This window comes from Eurosta solidaginis, chromosome 2, assembly GCF_040869045.1.
Source record: "Eurosta solidaginis isolate ZX-2024a chromosome 2, ASM4086904v1, whole genome shotgun sequence".
Taxonomy (NCBI): Eukaryota; Metazoa; Arthropoda; class Insecta; order Diptera; family Tephritidae; genus Eurosta; species Eurosta solidaginis.
The window spans coordinates 275,920,999-275,940,925 of NC_090320.1; the positions used below are offsets into that span (position 1 = coordinate 275,920,999).

Genomic DNA, 19,927 nt, shown 5'->3' on the forward strand with positions numbered 1-19,927 from the left:
ATTTGTTTGCACGATATGGGTATCAAATGAAAGGTGTTGTTAGTGAGTATTTTAAAAGGGAGTAATCCTTAGTTCCATAGGTGGACGCCGTTTCGAGATATCTCCATAAAGGTGGACCAGGGGTGACCCTAGAATTTGTTTGTACGATATGGGTATCAAATTAAAGGTATTAATGAGGGTTTTAAAAGGGAGTGGTTATCGTTGTATAGGTGGTCGCCTTTTCGAGGTATCGCAATAAAGGTGGACCAGGGGTGACTCTAGACTTTGCTTGTACGATATGGGTATCAAATGAAAGGTGTTAATGAGTATTTTTAAAAGGGAGTGGGCATTCGTTCTATAGGTGGTCGCCTTTTCGAGATATCGCCATAAAGGTGGACCAGGGGTGACTCTAGAATATGTTTTTACGATATGGGTATCAAATGAAAGGTGTTAATGAGTATTTTAAAAGGGCGTGGGGCTTAGTTCTATAGGTGGACGCCTTTTTGATATATCGCCATAAAGGTGACTCTAGAATGTGTTTGTACGCTATGGGGTATTAATGAGAGTATTAAAAGGGAGTGGTGGTAGTTGTATAGATGGTCGCCTTTTCGAGATATCGCCATAAAGGTGGACCAGTGGTGACTCTAGAATGCGTTTGTACAATATGGGTATCAAACGAAAGGTGTTAATGAGTATTTTAAAACGGCGTGGGGCTTAGTTCTATAGGTGGACGCCTTTTCGATATATCGCCATAAAGGTGGACCAGGGGTGACTCTAGAATGTGTTTGTACGATATGGGTATCAAATTAAAGGTATTAATGAAGGTTTTAAAAGGGAGTGGTGGTAGTTGTATAGGTGGTCGCCTTTTCGAGATATCGCCATAAAGGTGGACCAGGGGTGACTCTAGAATGCGTTTGTACGATATGGGTATCAAATTAAAGGTATTAATGAGGGTTTTAAAATGGAGTGGTGGTAGTTGTATAGGTGGTCACCTTTTCGAGACCAGGGTGACTCTAGAATGCGTGTGTACGATATGGGTATCAAATTAAAGGTATTAATGAGTATTTTAAAAGGGAGTGGGCCTTATCTCTATAGGTGGACGCCTTCTCGTGATATCGCCATAAAGGTGGACCAGGGGTGACTCTAGAATGTGTTTGTACGATATGGGTATCAAATTAAAGGTATTAATGAAGGTTTTAAAAGGGAGTGGTGGTAGTTGTATAGGTGGTCGTCTTTTCGAGATATCGCCATAAAGGTGGACCAGGGGTGACTCTAGAATGCGTTTGTACAATATGGGTATCAAACGAAAGGTGCTAATGAGTATTTTGAGAGGGCGCGGGGCTTAGTTCTATAGGTGGACGCCTTTTCGATATATCGCCATAAAGGTGGACCAGGGGTGACTCTAGAATGTGTTTGTACGATATGGGTATCAAATTAAAGGTATTAATGAGGGTTTTAAAAGGGAGTGGTGGTAGTTGTATAGGTGGTCGCCTTTTCGAGATATCGGCATAAAGGTGGACCAGGGTGACTCTAGAATGCGTGCGTACGATATGGGTATCAAATTAAAGGTATTAATGAGTATTTTAAAAAGGAGTGGGCCTTACCTCTATAGGTGGATGCCTTCTCGAGATATAGCTATAAAGGTGGACCAGGGGTGACTCTAGAATATGTTTGTACGATACGGGTATCAAATGAAATGTGTTAATGAGTATTTTAAAAGGGCGTGGGGCTTAGTTCTATAGGTGGACGCCTTTTCGAGATATCGCCATAAAGGTGGACCAGGGGTGACTCTAGAATGTGTTTGTACGATATGGGTATCAAATTAAAGGTATTAATGAAGGTTTTAAAAGGGAGTGGTGGTAGTTGTATAGGTGGTCGCCTTTTCGAGATATCGCCATAAAGGTGGACCAGGGGTGACTCTAGAATGCGTTTGTTCAATATGGGTATCAAACGAAAGGTGTTAATGAGTATTTTGAAAGGGCGCGGGGCTTAGTTCTATAGGTGGACGCCTTTTCGATATATCGCCATAAAGGTGGACCAGGGGTGACTCTAGAATGTGTTTGTACGCTATGGGGTATTAATGAGAGTTTTAAAAGGGAGTGGTTATCGTTGTATAGGTGGTCGCCTTTTCGAGATATCGCCATAAAGGTGGACCAGGGGTGACTCTAGAATGCGTTTGTTCAATATGGGTATCAAACGAAAGGTGTTAATGAGTATTTTTAAAAGGGAGTGAGCCTTCGTTCTATAGGTGGTCGCCTTTTCGAGATATCGCCATAAAGGTGGACCAGGGGTGACTCTAGAATATGTTTGTACGATATGGGTATCAAATGAAAGATGTTAATGAGTATTTTAAAAGGGCGTTTGGCTTAGTTCTATAGGTGGACGCCTTTTCGATATATCGCCATAAAGGTGGACCAGGGGTGACTCTAGAATGTGTTTGTATGCTATGGGGTATTAATGAGAGTTTTAAAAGGGAGTGGTGGTAGTTGTATAGGTGGTCGCCTTTTCGAGATATCGCCATAAAGGTGGACCAGGGGTGACTCTAGAATGCGTTTCTACAATATGGGTATCAAACGAAAGGTGTTAATGGGTATTTTAAAAGCGAGTAGGCCTTAGTTCTATAGGTGGACGCTTTTTTGAGATATCGCCATAAAGGTGGACCAGGGGTGACTCTAGAATGCGTTTGTACAATATGGGTATCAAACGAAAGGTGTTAGTGGGTATTTTAAAAGCGAGTAGGCTTTAGTTCTATAGGTGGACGCTTTTTTGAGATATCGCCATAAAGGTGGACCAGGGGTGACTCTAGAATGTGTTTGTACGATATGGGTATCAAATTAAAGGTATTAATGAAGGTTTTAAAAGGGAGTGCTGGTAGTTGTATAGGTGGTCGCCTCTTCGAGATATCGCCATAAAGGTGGACCAGGGGTGACTCTAGAATGCGTTTGTACAATATGGGTATCAAACGAAAGGTGTTAATGAGTATTTTGAAAGGGCGCGGGGTTTAGTTCTATAGGTGGACGCCTTTTCGATATATCGCCATAAAGGTGGACCAGGGGTGACTCTAGAATGTGTTTGTACGCTATGGGGTATTAATGAGAGTTTTAAAAGGGAGTGGTTGTAGTTGTATAGGTGGTCGCCTTTTCGAGATATCGCCATAAAGGTGGCCCAGGGGTGACTCTAGAATTCGTTTGTACAATATGGCTATCAAACGAAAGGTGTTAATGAGTATTTTAAAAGGGCGTGGGGCTTAGTTCTATAGGTAGACGCCTTTTCGAGATATCGCCATAAAGGTGGACCAGGGGTGACTCTAGAATGCGTTTGTACAATATGGGTATCAAACGAAAGGTGTTAATGAGTATTTCAAAAGGGCGTCGGGCTTAGTTCTATAGGTGGACGCCTTTTCGAGATAACGCCATAAAGGTGGACCAGGGGTGAATCTAGAATGTGTTTGTACGATATGGGTATCAAATTAAAGGTATTAATGAGGGTTTTAAAAGGGAGTGGTGGTAGTTGTATAGGTGGTCGCCTTTTCGAGATATCGGCATAAAGGTGGACCAGGGTGACTCTAGAATGCGTGTGTACGATACGGGTATCAAATGAAAGGTGTTAATGAGTATTTTAAAAGGGCGTGGGGCTTAGTTCTATAGGTGGACGCCTTTTCGAGATATCGCCATAAAGGTGGACCAGGGGTGACTCTAGAATGTGTTTGTACGATATGGGTATCAAATTAAAGGTATTAATGAGAGTTTTAAAAGGGAGTGGTGGTAGTTGTATATGTGAAGGCGTTTTCCAGATATCGACCAAAATGTGGACCAGGGTGACCCAGAACATCATCTGTTGGATACCGCTACTTTATTTATATATGTAATACCTGCCAAGATTTTAAGGGTTTTTTATTTCGCCCTGCAGAACTTTTTCATTTTCTTCTACTTAATATGGTAGGCGTCACAACCATTTTTTAAAGTTTTTTCTAAAGTTATGTTTCGCGTCAATAAACCAATCCAATTACCTCACCATGTTTCATCCTATTTTTCGTATTTGGTATAAAATTATGGTATTTTTTTCGTTTTTCGTAATTTTCGGTATCGAAAAAGTGGGCGTGGTCATAGTCCGATTTCGGCCATTTTTTATACCAATACAAAGTGAGTTCAGATAAGTACTTGAACTGAGTTTAGTAAAGATATATCGATTTTTGCTCAAGTTATCGTGTTAACGGCCGAGCGGAAGGACAGACGGTCGACTATGTATAAAAACTGGGCGTGGCCTCAACCGATTTCGCCCTTTTTCACAGAAATAAGTTATCGTCCCAGAATCTAAGCCCCTACCAAATTTCACAAGGATTGGTAAATTTTTGTTCGACTTATGGCATTAAAAGTATCCTAGACAAATTAAATGAAAAAGGGCGGAGCCACGCCCATTTTGAAATTTTATTTTATTTTTGCATTTTGTTGCACCATATCATTACTGGAGTTGAATGTTGACATAATTTACTTAAATACTGTAAAGATATTAAATTTTTTGTTAAAATTTGAATTAAATTTTGATAAATGTGGGCGTGGTCGTTCTCCGATTTTGCTAATTTTTATTAAGCATACATATAGTAATAGGAGTAACGTTCCTTGTCCAAAATTTTACTAATTTTCTATTCTGCGTCATAAGTTCAACTCACCTACAAGTTTCATCGCTTTATTCGTCTTTGGTAATGAATTATCGCACTTTTTCGGTTTTTCGAAATTTTCGATATCGAAAAAGTGGGCGTGGTTATAGTCCGATATTGTTCATTTTAAATAGCGATCTGAGATGAGTGCTCAGGAACCTACATACCAAATTTCATCAAGATACCTCATTTTGATATATGGAAGTCTATATCTATCTCGATTCCTTTATACCTGTACAACCAACCGTTATCCAATCAAAGTTAATATACTCTGTGAGCTCTGCTCAACTGAGTATAAAAAAGTATATTGTCTTCGTCGCTGGACCCACCCACTTGTTATTCAATCACATGCCATATTACTCATACGCCATGTCTACCTGTTAAAGTTGATTGAGAAGGAACTTCCGTTTATTGGCATTCATTTTTTCGTCTGTTGATTTAAGGAACATAAAGTTTACGAAATAAACGCTGACGTTTGCTAGCATATAAAATTCACTGAAAAGTGAGTGTAATTAGAACGTGACAGGTTTCTTTATTTAGTAATGTTGATGTACATACATACATACGAATGTATTTATTACACCTAGCAATACCATATTAGTCAGTTTTTAGTAACACACAACGTCCAGTTTGATTTTGTCACGTTTTTGACGTTTACAGCGTCTACTTTTTTATTTCTTTTTATTTCCGCCTTTTGCCTATGCACTTTTATTTTTTTACCAGTTTACAGAGGCCGCAAGTGATAATGATGTTTAATAGTGCTAACTATTCTTCAAAGGTAGACAAACTGCAGTTTGTTCACTTCGACATTCTGTGCCATTTCGGCTACTTTTAGGTATTGATGTATTAACATCTTTGCTCACAGAATAGGGCATCCAAAATTGTAATGTAATTGTGCATAGTGGAATTGATGTGAGCGACGCGGAGGTGAATCGCGCCAAGTATTTTTTGTTTGTTTGTTAGTCTCGGACTGAAGCCAGAATTAAAACCGAAACCGAAACCGATTCTTAAAGATAAAATAAAAACCGGAAACTGAACTGTAACCTGAATCAAAACGGAAATCCAAACTGCAACCGAAACTGGAGCGAAGCCGGGTCTTAACTAAAAACGAAATCGGACTGGAAGTGGAATGGACTGGGCCGACACATGGACCGAATGCGGAATCAAAGCCAGGTCGAAATCGGAACGGAGCTTTACCGAAACCATATCTGGAACTGGTCCCAAACCGAAACCAGACTCGTACTCACGCTTTTTTTTACATTTTTGTTTCTTCATAGGCGCTACCAATTTCGAGAGTTCTTTTCAAACATTTTATTTTATGATATTGCGTGGCGCGGGCATCGAAGGAAGGGGAATGCTGAATCCGGAACCGAAACCGGAACGCAAAAGATACCGAACCCTAAACCTATACCGCCCAAAAATCATACCGAAGCTAAAAGAGAAACTAGACTGAAAATGGAATAGAAACCGGAATCAAAACCGAAATTCAAACTGCAACCAAAACTGGGCCGAAACCGGCTCAAACCTGAACCGAAAACGCATTGAAATTGGAATGAACTGGGCCAACCCACGGACCAAATTCGGAATCAAAACCGGGTGGAAACCGGAACGGAGCTAGACTGGAACCGATTTCGAAAATGTACCCAGGGTTGCCATTGCCGGGTACGCTCGCCACTGGACTCAATGAAACTAGATCCTTAAAACTCGGAAGTGCATCACTAATATACAGCACCGAACAGAAAAATAGTAATGGCAATTTGTTTTTTTTTTTTTTCAAATTTGTCAATTAAATGAAAAAAGAGGAGTTTTTCATTTTGAATATTTTAAGAAAACACTTCTATGAATTTTGTAACTGAAACTATGCCAACTAATCTCCAAAACGGTTACGAAAAAATTACGAAAATTTCGAACTTTTTATTTGGAGTTTTCTGAATTTTTTCGCCTATGTGTTTTGTAGCTCAATAATTTTTTTTCTAATAAAGTACAGGTCTTTCGAAATTCGCATTGCTTTCTGACAATTTTTCTAGGAAGGGTGTTCTATATTTTCCTCCATACAAAGTTTGAAATCAAATTTCTTTATGTGGAAGAAAATCTGAATATCACACCGAAGATTCTAGGTTCAAAGCGACATCAACATTCTTTAAACAAGTTTTTTCAATTAGAAGAAAATTTTTCTAAGCGGTGTCGCCCCTCGGCAGTGTGCCAAACACTTTTCCTCCGTGTATTTCTGCCATGAAAAGCTTCTCAGTGAAAACTCATCTGCCTTGCAGATGTCGTTCGAAATCGGCATAAAACAAGTAGGTTCTGTCCCGCCAATTGGTAGGCAAAACTAAAAGGAGCACGACGCAAATTGGAAGAGAAGCTCGGCCTAAAATCTCTTCGGAGGTTATCGCGCCTTACATTTATTTTTTATAACTTTTACTTTGTTGGCTTAAAATTGTTTAGGCTACAAAAATACATACTCAAAAAAACTCTAAGAATTCCAAATAAAATGCTTGAAATTTTCGTAAAATATTATTGAATTTTTTTGATAACGTTTTTGAGATTGGTTTGCATAATTTCAGTTGGCAGTTTTTTACCAAAATATTGAAAATTAAAAATAAGAATTCGATCGCAAAATCTAAAAAAAAATATATATATATAAAATTGCCACTGCTATTTTTCTGTTCGCTGCTGTAAATGCGACTCCTTCCTAGGACTATGGCCTGCTAATAGCCATTTAATATCAATTTTCATTTTACGCATTTTTATGGTTACCTGTTACATAGCAAATACTAAATTCTTTCACACGCACAAAATAATCAACTAAAGTGTCATAAACAAGGAACTTCCTACAAAGCACGACTTCTTTTATCTAGGAATTTTAGGAGCGTTTAAGCAACACCTTTTTTTACTTAACTCTCTCATACCACAATTAGTTGATTTGATGAGCTCATGAAATGACATTACCATACCTTAAAAATTTTGTGTTGTACTGGGTTATAAAATTTATTTTCGCTAAATTCAAAGAAAATGGCAACTAACTACTGTTTGTTAATTAAATTTATGAAATCATGTACGCCCAGTCAAGTAGCAGTAAATTTCCCATTTCCCTTTTGCTTAACTCACATTTCCGTGGAAATTCTTGACTAAAAGTATTTTTTTTTTTTTCTACCAACTGAATTTACTAGCTTTTTATTAAATTAAAAACGTAAGTACGAATAATTTCACTTAAGTGAAAAAAAATGTGTGCAGTAGCGCCATATATTACGTGCTACATAAGGACTGTTCCGAAAAGAAAGATCACGCTTTATTTCGCTTGTAATTCAACAAGCTTGCACTTCTTTCGTTCAATTTTTACTAACGAAAAAAACCATATTTAAACTAGTTGATGATTAAAGGAAGGAAACAAAAAATAAGTCTTCTAATTTTCACAGACTTTTTTGTACACCGTTTTCGAGAAATTTGATTATTTCTTTTAAGTTTTGTGACGGTATGGAAAACTCAAGCTTGCTTGGACATTTGTGCATGTTATTAATTTAGTACCTTTCTATTGGGCACAATTCTGGGAAGGATTGTAGATTCTCGTCTTTCTAATTAATTGCTCAAGCGACATTACTTGGAATGCTACTTCTTTTTTATGTCCTGGATACAGTATTCTTATACGACTAATATAGGTTATCTTTAAACCTCCTGTACAAATAGTTTACCATAAAATTAGTTTTTTACCAAGCTTTGTTATTCACATTGGTGACACTGGAAGGTATAGAACAGGGATGCACCTTAACGTTAAGCTAATCGTTTATCAAAAAATTTCCACCGTTTCCGTTGAAACACTTCGAAATATTATCGATAGAGAAATTATCAAGATAAATTGTATCTCGTTTTTAACCGAAACGGAAAGCTTTCGTTAACGTTAAAAACTTTAACAAAAACGTGATACTTTATGTTTGAATTGTGCTGGCAATGCTATAGCCATGGTGAAGCCGTAAGGCGCTAACGGCGAGCGAACATACACACACGAACTCCATGTAATTTGTTTGTGTTATTCGTTGGTGGTAATGTCAAAAATACTCTGAGAAATGTTCGTACTGTCAATGTTCATGACAAAAGCTGCAATCAGCTTGGCTAATGCTTCCACCTTTAATGACTCCGCCATCAATCAGCTTTGCCGGCATAGTTTGAAATTAATAATCAACATAAACGATTTGATTTCGTTTTGATATGGCAGAAAACGAAACAAAATCATTTCGTTAATTTGACGGTCTTAACGTTAATAAACGAAACGAAAAGACTTTGTTTCGTTTATTAACGTTAATTATCGTAACGAAATGATATCGGTTCGTTGGTTAAGCATGCCTGGTATAGAACAACATCTGTCGGTTTAATGCAAAATTGAAACTTTATAATATTTCATGTATTTTTATGTAGCTTTAAGTATACGTTCGCATTCACTAAACATTTTCTACCATCAAACGTTAGTAGATTTTTGGTGCTCTCTGTTTTCCTAATATTAACCCCCTTCACGTTGTTTTGATACTCCCTGCTTTTTAAAGAACTTCAAATTATGTTATAGGTTAGCTAATTTTATACGGAAACGGCGTTCTCCAATTTTTTTGCTAAGTTTCATAATGATATTGACTAATTTCTATGCATTAAGGTCCCTATCTTCCTTCAAGTCCTTTATCCTCTAGACACATTTTTCCCCTTTTCTGGAATAACCTAAGGCTTACAAGACTTCTGGACTTTAATAATACATTATTATTTACCACATCTACAACAATCATGTGTAGTTTTAGCGGCTTTTAATCTTAATATATAAAAAACACGTGTGTAACATTTTCGGGCGCGATGGACTCCTAAACTACTGAACCGATTTTGAATTTGTTTTGCACCCCGTGTGTAGTTTGATCTAACTTGAGAGATAGATAGGATAGGTTATAGCTCAGTTTATAGTCGCAATATTATTTTATTGCAATTTTTTTATTCTCATATTTTCAGGTGGTGCGGATATACTTCCATGTAATTGCTTGGTGTTTAATTAAACAACCTGCTTATCAATAAAAAATAGTATAGCGAATGATATCAAGTATAGCACATCACCAGGCCCGCCGAGAGGGTGGGAGGTTTCTGAGGGGGCCCGCAATTTAGAGGTACTATGACATTTTTTTTAATTCAGGAGAGTCTTTAGTTGTGTAGAGGGTAATTTTCATATCCCTGGGTGACTGGGTCTCGAGATATAGGCCAAAACGTGGGCCAGTGAATGCCTAAACAGTGTTTATACAATATGGATATCATATACAAGCTGCTGATGAGTGCTTTAGTACAGAGTAATATATTATCCAGAGACGGACTGGGACTGGGATTAGGAGTAGGACTGGGACCGAGACTCGGAGTGGGAGTGGGACTGGGGCTGGAATAAAATACATACCACCCTCTGTGGCAGGCAATAAGGGATGCAGAAGAATGAGAAGAAATTGAGGGAAGAGAAAAGAGAGAAGGAGATCGAGAAAGAGATAGAATGAGGCGAAGATGGAGATAGATGAAGCGAAAAGGAGAAGGAGATTGAGAAAGAGATAGAATGAGACGAAGATGGGGATAGATGAAGCGAAAAAGACGGAGGGAGGAGTGAATAAAAGGATTACGAAAAAGTGAAGAGGGGGGAGGGCAGAGTCAGACGGAAAAAGCTTATCAAAATGTATGCAGATATGCCAAATTTAGGGCAGGACAACGTCTGCCGGGTCTTCTAGTGCAAATATATATTTTTAATAAAGCAACTGTAGACTTTTTAACACGCTTATATTAGCTTTTGTATGTATGCTTGCTTGTAACTCTCTATTCTAGGCGCGCAAAAGAGAGTTAGACCCATCTAGCGGCAATTATTGAAGACTCGCGGCAGTGGTTAAATAACTCGGTACAAAACTAGTTGTGCTTAATAGCGGATACACGAACCTCCGATGTACGGTGCTATCAACATCAAATATCTAAGTGGATTGTAGATACTAAAACGGCTTGTTTTTTAGTTTTTTAAACTATATTTATTTTCATACTCTTGCACTTCAATTCGCGATACAGCTAAAATCATGAACGATCTCTCGGTGAAGAAGCTAATAGAAAAACCAGAATAGAATACACCTTTTAACAATGCATTATCCATATGGATCCGACACATACTTTCCTTTCGGAACAGCCCTAATATGAAATAATGCTAACTACTTTACAAAATTGTTACTCACTTATCTTTATGTAAATCGTGGTATGCAAAAATGGGCAAAGCCAGGAGCTAAATGTATGAGCTTAACTAACATAGTTACCTACCTTCTTTTTCCGGGCATATTTGGGTTTGCAATGTTGCTTTTACCTTTGTTTGTTTGTTGTTTTTGTTATTAGCATTACTCTGTTGCTTTTTAGGTCATTGTAAGTTAACAGAACATTTGCCATATTCGTTTGGTGTAATTGTATAGGGATTATCCTTGAACCTTACACTCAATTTTAAAATTCAATTTACAACAAGCAGTACAGTTGTGGCTAATTAAAAGCTATGAGTTAAATTAATTTAAATTTTAAAGGTGTTTTTGGTCGTTCTTTTTATCCAGATACCTAATTGGTGTTATCTCTCCGATCTCCCCCATCAGTCATTCTTTCGCTTTCTACATAGTCCAAAAAATTCAGAGAACTTCAAATAAAAAGCTCGAAATTTTCGTAAAATGTATCGTATTTTCGAACGTTTTCGAAATCGGTTTGCATAGTTTCAGTCAAAAACTTCACAGAAGTTTTTTCTTAAATTATAGGAAATATCAAAAGGAATGAAATAAATGAAATTTGATACTGTCACTACTATTTTCGTGTTCGCTGCCGTATGTATGTAGGTAACACGCGACAAGGTCGGAAATTGCAAAGGCTAGTATAGTTAATATATTACTTCCGAATAAATTTCCGTAATCAGATTTTTCAATTTACGTCAATAAAATTATTAACTTAGAATAGAAGAAAGAAAGAATTTTAGACAACTGCCAAAGCTCGTTGTATAGATCCATTTCGGGAACTGCTAAATTCCTTCATCGGCAACGTTTAGGCGCCGCTGCTATAGCCATTCAGCCATCACAGCGGTTTTTTGTTTGTCTTCATTATTCCTACTTCAATTCTGGTTCTTGCCAATTGATATTCACAGCACTGCGACATCTGTTACAGAATAGTTGTGAAAATTGGACTTTGTTTATGGCGATGATGCCATAGTGTCATATTTTATTGACACTTTCTTCCGGTGCTCTGGGATGTATTAACAATTTTTGTTGTTATATCGGCCTACTGATTTGTAAGATCGCGAGTATGAATCGAGCTCAAGGCCTAACAATAATTATTTTATCATTATTATTGTTATATATAATACATTTTTTCTTAATTGAAAAAATTTTAAATTAGAATAGAAGAAAGAAAAAATTTTAGACAACTGCCAAACCTCGTTGTATAGATCCATTTCGGGAACTGCTAAATTCCTTCATCGGCAACGTTTAGGCGCCGCTGCTATAGCCATTCAGCCATCACAGTGGTTTTTTTTTTTTGTCTTCATTATTCCTACTTCAATTCTGGTTCTTGCCAATTGATATTCACAGCATTATTGTTAGGCCTTGAGCTCGATTCAAACTCGCGATCTTACAAATCAGTAGGCCGATATAACAACTAAAATTATTAACTTCAAAAAATTAAAAAAAATGTTCTGCTATTTTCTGTGTAGTTCGACAAAATACAAGTTTTCCATAACTAAAGTTAACTCAATTATTTTGACAATTGCATTTGCCTGCGAATGTCAGGTGCGAGAAATGGGAGGAAGGCCTAGCCAGTGTTAGGGGCATTACAAACTACACATACGGCTTCAAAATGGAAAAGAAAACAGTACCTGGAATGTAATCTAAGCATGTGCATTCTAATAATGAATTCTACGAAATTCCTGATCCATTCAGTGCCTTCCAGGCGGAGGTTCACTCCATAGAGAGATCAGCTGCATGAGAGTACGGTCCCAGAAACTAATGTAACGATCTTTGTCGTGTGTGTTTGTTGTGATAAAGTGGGATATTGTGCGAAGGTGTCGTTCTTCGCTGGCGTTCATTAGGCATCTTAATGGGTTCCTGTGCAGAGCGATATGGAAGGGAATTGATTTGCAAATAAGATGACCAGAATACGTTCGGAAATAGTAATAAGATAGGCGGACATCTGCTTACGACCACCACTGGGTTATTTCCTAAGGAAAATCGAGCAACATGCGATTGGGGCAATGGGCTTCTTGTAGACTATCCTGGTTGATTGCGATGCCTCAAGGTCCTTATGGCCATTTTAGGATAGCGCTATTACAGCGAGCTCTGACGGTGGCGCATACCAACAAGTTTCCTCTGCAGAAGATGTCTGGATGAAGAGTCGATTCATACATTTCTCTGCCGATTTCTAAGACTGAAAACAAGACGACTCAGTGTTCGGTTTTGCGACAGTCTTGCAAAGGTTATGATGGTAAATCCTTCACTCCTACTTAAGTTCATCAGAGAAAACAAGTGGTTCATTGAGGACTGCCAGGAAGTAATCTGGTTGAATGAATGTGCCGACACCTGGCACTCTCAATAGACAAAAATGTCTTCGAGAAGAAATGTGCAAAGGTCCCAAGCACGCCATCTTAACCTAATATAATACACAAACGGAAAGTATTTTACCAAATATCTTTCCAAGTAGGCTTGCCACCTCTACAAGGCTTATAAAGTGCTACGGATATGAGCAGATTTTGTCATCCGAATTTTTTATTTGCCATCACTGTAAGAATGTTTTTGTGTTCTTTTTTATTGACATCGATGTTCCCAATCATCAATAAACACTCGTTTGTTTGCTTTTAACTGATTTGCTGCATCGCTAATCGATCAAAAAGGAAAATACTTGGAAAAGCGCTCAATGCAATTTTAAAGCTTTTTCAGCTGCCATTAAATTATTCAAATGTTAATGTGATTAAAAGTAGAAAATGAAGAATGGCATAATTATTACAGCGACTATCTTCCTGTAAGCGCAAAGACGTATAAAAAATGTTGGAAAATTTCTAAAACCCATCCAGTTCAAAGTTCGCACGGTCCTCTCCAAAGTTACAACACCACCCACATTCAAATATATACTTGTAAATTTTTTAAATTCACAAAAGTATGATGACAGGTTTTGCACTTTACTATGATATCCTTCTGATGTGCCTAATACCAAAAACAACAAAATTCTCATAAGACCGTTGCATGTATTTTTATTTACAAGGCTGTGAGTGTCAAGTGTATGAAATGTTATTCTATGGCCACTAAATGAGCAGTCACGTAAAGTGAAAAATTACAAAACTACTTAAAATTCTAAAACAACAACAACAAGCATCCAAAAAAGAGGCGCGGCAAATATTTTGCTTGCTTTGTATTTTTATTTACTTTTCAACAAATTTTTTTGTTGGCTTTAAAACTTTTCCGCCGCTAAACATAAGGTGGCAAAAATATTTCCAATGGTCCCCTCGCATGCCAGTTTTGCTCTACAATGTAGCGAAACAACCTGTCGAGCACTTGGTCTACTATTTCCTTTTATAGTAGTTAGGCACCTAAATACACAAGTAGGCCTTTGCCGTTCTTATGTGCTGTCTGACCGTGCTGCTCTTGACTCGAAAGACTATAATTAAAAGTGTGTGCTAATGTATATTTCCGCAAATTAGTTTTGTTAATTAAAGTACATACATACAAATTCATACAGACGCTGACTCTGACACTGACAATGGAAATAAGCCTCTTTCACCGCCATATTTTCTTTTATCCTTTTTTAACTACTTCTTATTGCGGGTGAGCGCTTTGTTTTCAACTCCTGTTTGGTTTGTATGGTTTCCTTGATTCATCAACAAGGCGAATCTCATTTCTTGTGAAGCACAATGTTTTGTTTCTTGCACACTCTTAGTTTTACTTGATTCCACTAAGATCTATTGTAAGTGAGATGTGTTAAATGGGGTCAACTTATATGATGTTGAGAAGTGTAGTAAATAGAAAGGCGCATATAATGGCTGTAACGCATGTAACCCGAGTAGCTATATAAACATACTCCGGAAGTATATTATTAATTTGGAGAATAATAATCTGTTCCGGAACTAGCTGTGCCCGCAGGAATTTAATTAGGGATAATGCCTTTTCTTAATTTCTGTTTGTATCAGAGGTTCTAAAACTTTTTGCTGTTTGTATGTCATTGCTTCATATATCCCCCCAAACAGTGATACACTTTATATAAGGCTCATGTGGATAATGTTATTTCTCTGGATGGAGACCATTTGCGAGATAATAACTTGTGCGTCTTAGGTGATTTTAACTTAAGTAACATTAACTGGAGCAGTCATTCTGCTAATTCAGTTCTTACCGCTAATAATATTGTTACTTTACATGAATCTTATGTGGTTGATAGCTTTCTAAGTATAAATCTTAAGCAAATTAATAGCATCTTCAATCAATTAAATCGATTTTTAGATCTCATATTTATTACTGATAACATCAATTACTCTTTATCAAAAGGCATTTCTCCAATATCCGATGAAGGTGTTCATCATGCTCCATTAGATATTAAGCTAACTTTCTATGAGTTTCTACCCTAATACTGTTTTCACACAGACGGCTTATTGAATAATAAAGGCAGTTTTCTACATTAAGACGCTTATTGAGCTCAATCTTCCCTACAAAATTCGAATCTATTATTATTTCATTAGTAGCTAATCGAATGCCTAATGAAGTCAAAAGCACAATGCAACTCTGTTGGCAGCGTTCCGCTTCCGTTTCCGCTTCTTAGTTTTCAAAGCAAATGTCATTGTCTGCATGGCGGAACGATACAAGGTGGCCGTATCGAACAGCTGATTATAACCTTTTTTATTTGATTTGATACATCAACTACCGACGCAGTACGATTTTGACATTTGTCCATCGAATTTACAAGTACGTGGAATTTTTTTTTGTTTGTAGGTATGTCACCATGCTCCCACCTTGTATCGTTCCGCCATGATTGTCTGTCTCATCCTTCATACTAATCGAGCAGTTACTTCTGTGTGAAAGCAAAAAATTTACGATTTCATTAGCAGGTGAAATGAGATCATTAAGTTTCTGTGTGAAAACAGTATTAAGCCATACCGATTCAGTCGCGTTTAAGTTTGCATCTTGTGAAGTCTGAATAACGCTCTCAGTGAATTCAATTGGGCTGAGTTACTCTCGGCTCTAGATATTCAAAGTTGCTTCTCTAAATTTAAAGTAATTATGAATGACTTTTGTTTAAATAATATTCCTTTAAAAAAGAGGGCTGTTTATAAATCTCCTTGGTACAACTTGCGTTTATAAAGCTTAAAAAATCTTAAAAATGAGTATCTTAAAAAGTATAAAATATCTCATAATTGCGCATATTTTGTTAAATATCAGCATTTTCAAAAACAAATTTAAGTCTTTAGATAAAAAGCTTTATAAAAGGTATATAAATAACCTGAGCGTAACATTAAAACCAATCCTAAAATGTTTTGGAATTTTGTTAAATCGAATAAGGCTTGCTCAAGTATACCTACTTTGGTTGTATATGATAACAATTATGCTAGTACCCCAGTTGAGGCTGCAAACCTATTTGCAGACTTTTTAAGTCAAACTATGTGACTGATGACGGGGTGCCCTGATTTTTCTGCTGAAATCCCGTCATTCTTAAACTTTGGGAACTTGGAGATTTCTTCAAAAGATGTTATTGATGGTTTAGCATACCTTAAGCCTTCTTCTAAGACAGATGTCGATGGTTTCTCAGCTGTTTTATTTAAAAGTTGTTCAGCATTAGTTAGTCCACTCGTGTTCATTTTTAATAAATCCCTATCCGCAGGTACATTCCTAAATGATTGGAAACTGACTTCCATAACGCCGTTTTTCAAAAATGGAAGTAAAAGTGTCGCAACTATAGGCCGATAGCGAAGCTCTCATGTATTCCAAAACTGTTTTAATACATAGTCAAAGAAAAAAATCTACTTTGCTGTTAAGACTTTGATAAACCCAAATCAACATGGATCTGTATCAGGTCGGTCAACAGTTTCTAATTTAGCTGTGTTCAGTTATTTCTGCACTTCTTCATTTTCTTCTGGACTCCAAGTTGACTGTATTAATACAAATTTTTCTAAGACTTTCGATAAAGTTTCCCACAAAATTTTACTTAGTAAATTGGCCTGCACAGGATTTCACTAATCTTTGTTATTGTGGATCAATTCATATTTAATGAAAAGATGCTGCGTAGTTACGATTGATGGTGTGTCTTCTACACAATTTGTTGCCTCTCCAGGGGTCCCCCAAGGTAGGATTTTAGGACCACTCCTATTTATACTACTTATTAACGACATAAGTGATTGTTTCTTACATGCAGAGTTTTTGCTTAAAGCCGCCCCAAAATGCATGAGTGCCGTTTGCGTCACAGCCTATTAAGCGCTTCTTCCTATGGGTTATTTCTCATAAAAGTGGTTGCTCCTCCTCGTGGGGTGCATCCCGATCGGTAGCTGTGTACGCGATCATTAAACTTGGGCCGCTCTTGACTCTATCCTTATAATTGCCTCATCTCAATTGCTCAAATTAGGTATAGACTAACATTTATAAAAGCTCTAGGCAGATATTAAAATAATTAAATTTTAATTTTAATTACAATCAACTGATGAGTTCAGCTCTTTAGCTTGAACACGCTTTTATTAGCTTGGCCTGTATGTAACGGAATCTTTGAGCTTAATTTTCACCGGTTTCTAGAAGTCTGATTAATTTGAAACTTTGCATATGTATCAAGGACCGATGACAATGCATTAATGTGGTGGTGTGGTGACATAAGATCAACGGCCATAAGGTCAATTGGCCTTATTATCACTATGAATGGCCATAAGTTTGATTGCAACTTTGCACACGTATCAAGGTTCGATGACAATGCATTAATGTGATTGTGCGGCGACATAAATTCAACGGCCGTAAGGTCAATTGGCCTTATTACCACTTTGAATGGCCATAAGTTTGCTTGAAACTTTGCACACGTATCAAGGCTCGATGACAATGCATTAATGTGATGGAGTGCTGACATAAGGTCAACGGCCATAAGGTCAATTGGCCTTATTATCACTTTGAATGGCCATAAGTTTGATTGAAACTTTGCAGACGTATCAAGGCTCGATGACAATGCATAAATGCGATGGTGCGGTGACATAGGGTCAACGGCCATAAGGTCGATTGGCCTTATTACCACTTTGAATGGCCATAAGTTTGATTGAGACTTTGCACACGTATCAAGGCTCGATGACAATGCATTAATGTGATGGTGTGGTGACATAAGGTCAACGGCCATAAGGTCAATTGGCGTTATTAACACTTTGAATGGCCATAAGTTTGATTGAAACTTTGCACACGTATCAGTGCTCGATGACAATGCATTAATGTGATGGTGGGGTGACATAAGCTTAACGGACATAAGGTCAATTGAACTTATGACCACCCTAAATGGCCATAGATTTGAAACCTTGCACATAATGCGAAGAACGCATTCCTTTATTAATGATAGAAGGGGATGCATGGCACACCTACGAAAGAGCATACTGGAGCCCTTTTTAACACGCTTTTATTAGCTTGGCCTGTATCTATCTATGTATCCATGTATGTATGTAACGGAATCTGGAGTGGAGCCGAGAGCCCCGGTAATGCAGAGCTCCGAACTCCGTTGCACCTTTTGAAGCATTTTAAGATAGGTACTTTTAGCTAGTGCAGGCCACCAGACCAAGGCACCATAAAGAAGAATCGGGCACACAATGGCTGTGTAAATCCAGTAGGTCACCTTAGGGGAGAATCCCTAGGAGGTGCCAATTGCCCTCTTGCAGGTGAACAGCTCTGCTGCTGCCTTCTTGGATCACTCCACTATATGGTCACTCCATAATAGCTTCCTATCCAGAATGACTCTCAAATACTTGACTTGATCGCTAAACGCTAAGAACTTACCCCCAATTCTTGGCGGTGTAAGATTTGGTACTTTGAACCTCCTCGTGAAGAGGACAAGCTCGGTTTTATCCGGGTTGACTTCCAATCCTGTGGCGGGTTGTACTCCTGGAGCAGCTCCAGGATGTCAGCTGGGTCCGTTGGCGTCACTGGAACCCAGGCTCTAGCCCTTGGTCGTGAGGGGATATCACGCGCCTCCACTACCTTGAGGCGCGCGCCCGGATATACCACCCCTATCAGTGTGACGGCGGCCCTATAGAGGTTTACCGACCTGGCGTCGTCACAGGCAATTAGCTTGACATTGCCCTGGAACCACCCTGCATCGGTGTAAGATGGCGGTGGACCAGGGTTGTCTTTCTTAATCTTAACCGCCACCTTAGCGAGCGCGGCCTCGATCCACTTCCACTGTTGTTTCGGGATCCTGCCATCTTCGCTGTTCTCGTCTATAATGCCAATGATCTGCCTACCCTTGGCAATTTCGGCGAAAGACCGCGTCCAGCCCCCCTGCGTCTTGGCCCTTTTCGGTGCCGTGGGGTTGGATTCATCAATGGACCGCTGGCGTTTCGAGGTTTTATCACTCTCGACTAAAACTTTTAAAATTACTTGAACTAAAAAATTTAAAATAAATAATAGTTTAAAAAAACTAAAAGAACACGCTTTTATAGCTAACCGAACTAAGAAATAGAAAATAATTTTCAATTAAAAAGAGTTTATATAACACTAGTAGAAGGTCAAACAATCATTTATAGTTAATCACCTCAAAATAAAATTATAATCAAATTTAAGTTATTAACAGAATAATTAAATTCACAGTAAAAAGCGTGGGGTGCTTGATATTGAATGTTACAATCATTCTATTGGCAACTATCTGAGAGGAAAGATATGAAATGTAGTCAAATGCACCCCACGCTTTTTAACTACTGTTATATAAACTCTTTTTAATTGAAAATTATTTTTTATTTTTTAGTTCGGTTAGCTATAAAAGCGTGTTTTTTAGTTTTTTTAAACTATTATTTATTTGATATCTGTACCTATAAGCACCCTGTCAGCTCTAGCCCGTGTCTCTTGTCCCGATTAGCTCATTGTATGTGCACTTGATGTAATGTTGCTTTTAATGCTAATCCCAGCCGCATTCTCACTCATCATTGTTGTAATACATTGTCGAATTCCGTATTTTTTCTTAATTTTTGTGTCCTATTGTCCTTTTTTCCATTATTTGAAAATTGAGAGGGCATGCTTTCATCATACGACAATAGTGCACGTCCTTGGCCTTTGATGGCGTCTGGTTGCTTCCAGTCTATGAGGCGAG

The 19,927-nt window shown here is 37.8% G+C and overlaps 1 protein-coding gene across 11 annotated transcripts in view; it reads left to right on the forward strand.

Annotated features, from left to right (window-relative positions):
- The window catches only part of Piezo (piezo type mechanosensitive ion channel component), a 149,801-nt gene that overhangs the window by 69,732 nt on the left and 60,142 nt on the right, over positions 1 to 19,927 (forward strand). The gene's annotated exons all lie outside the window — the stretch shown is intronic.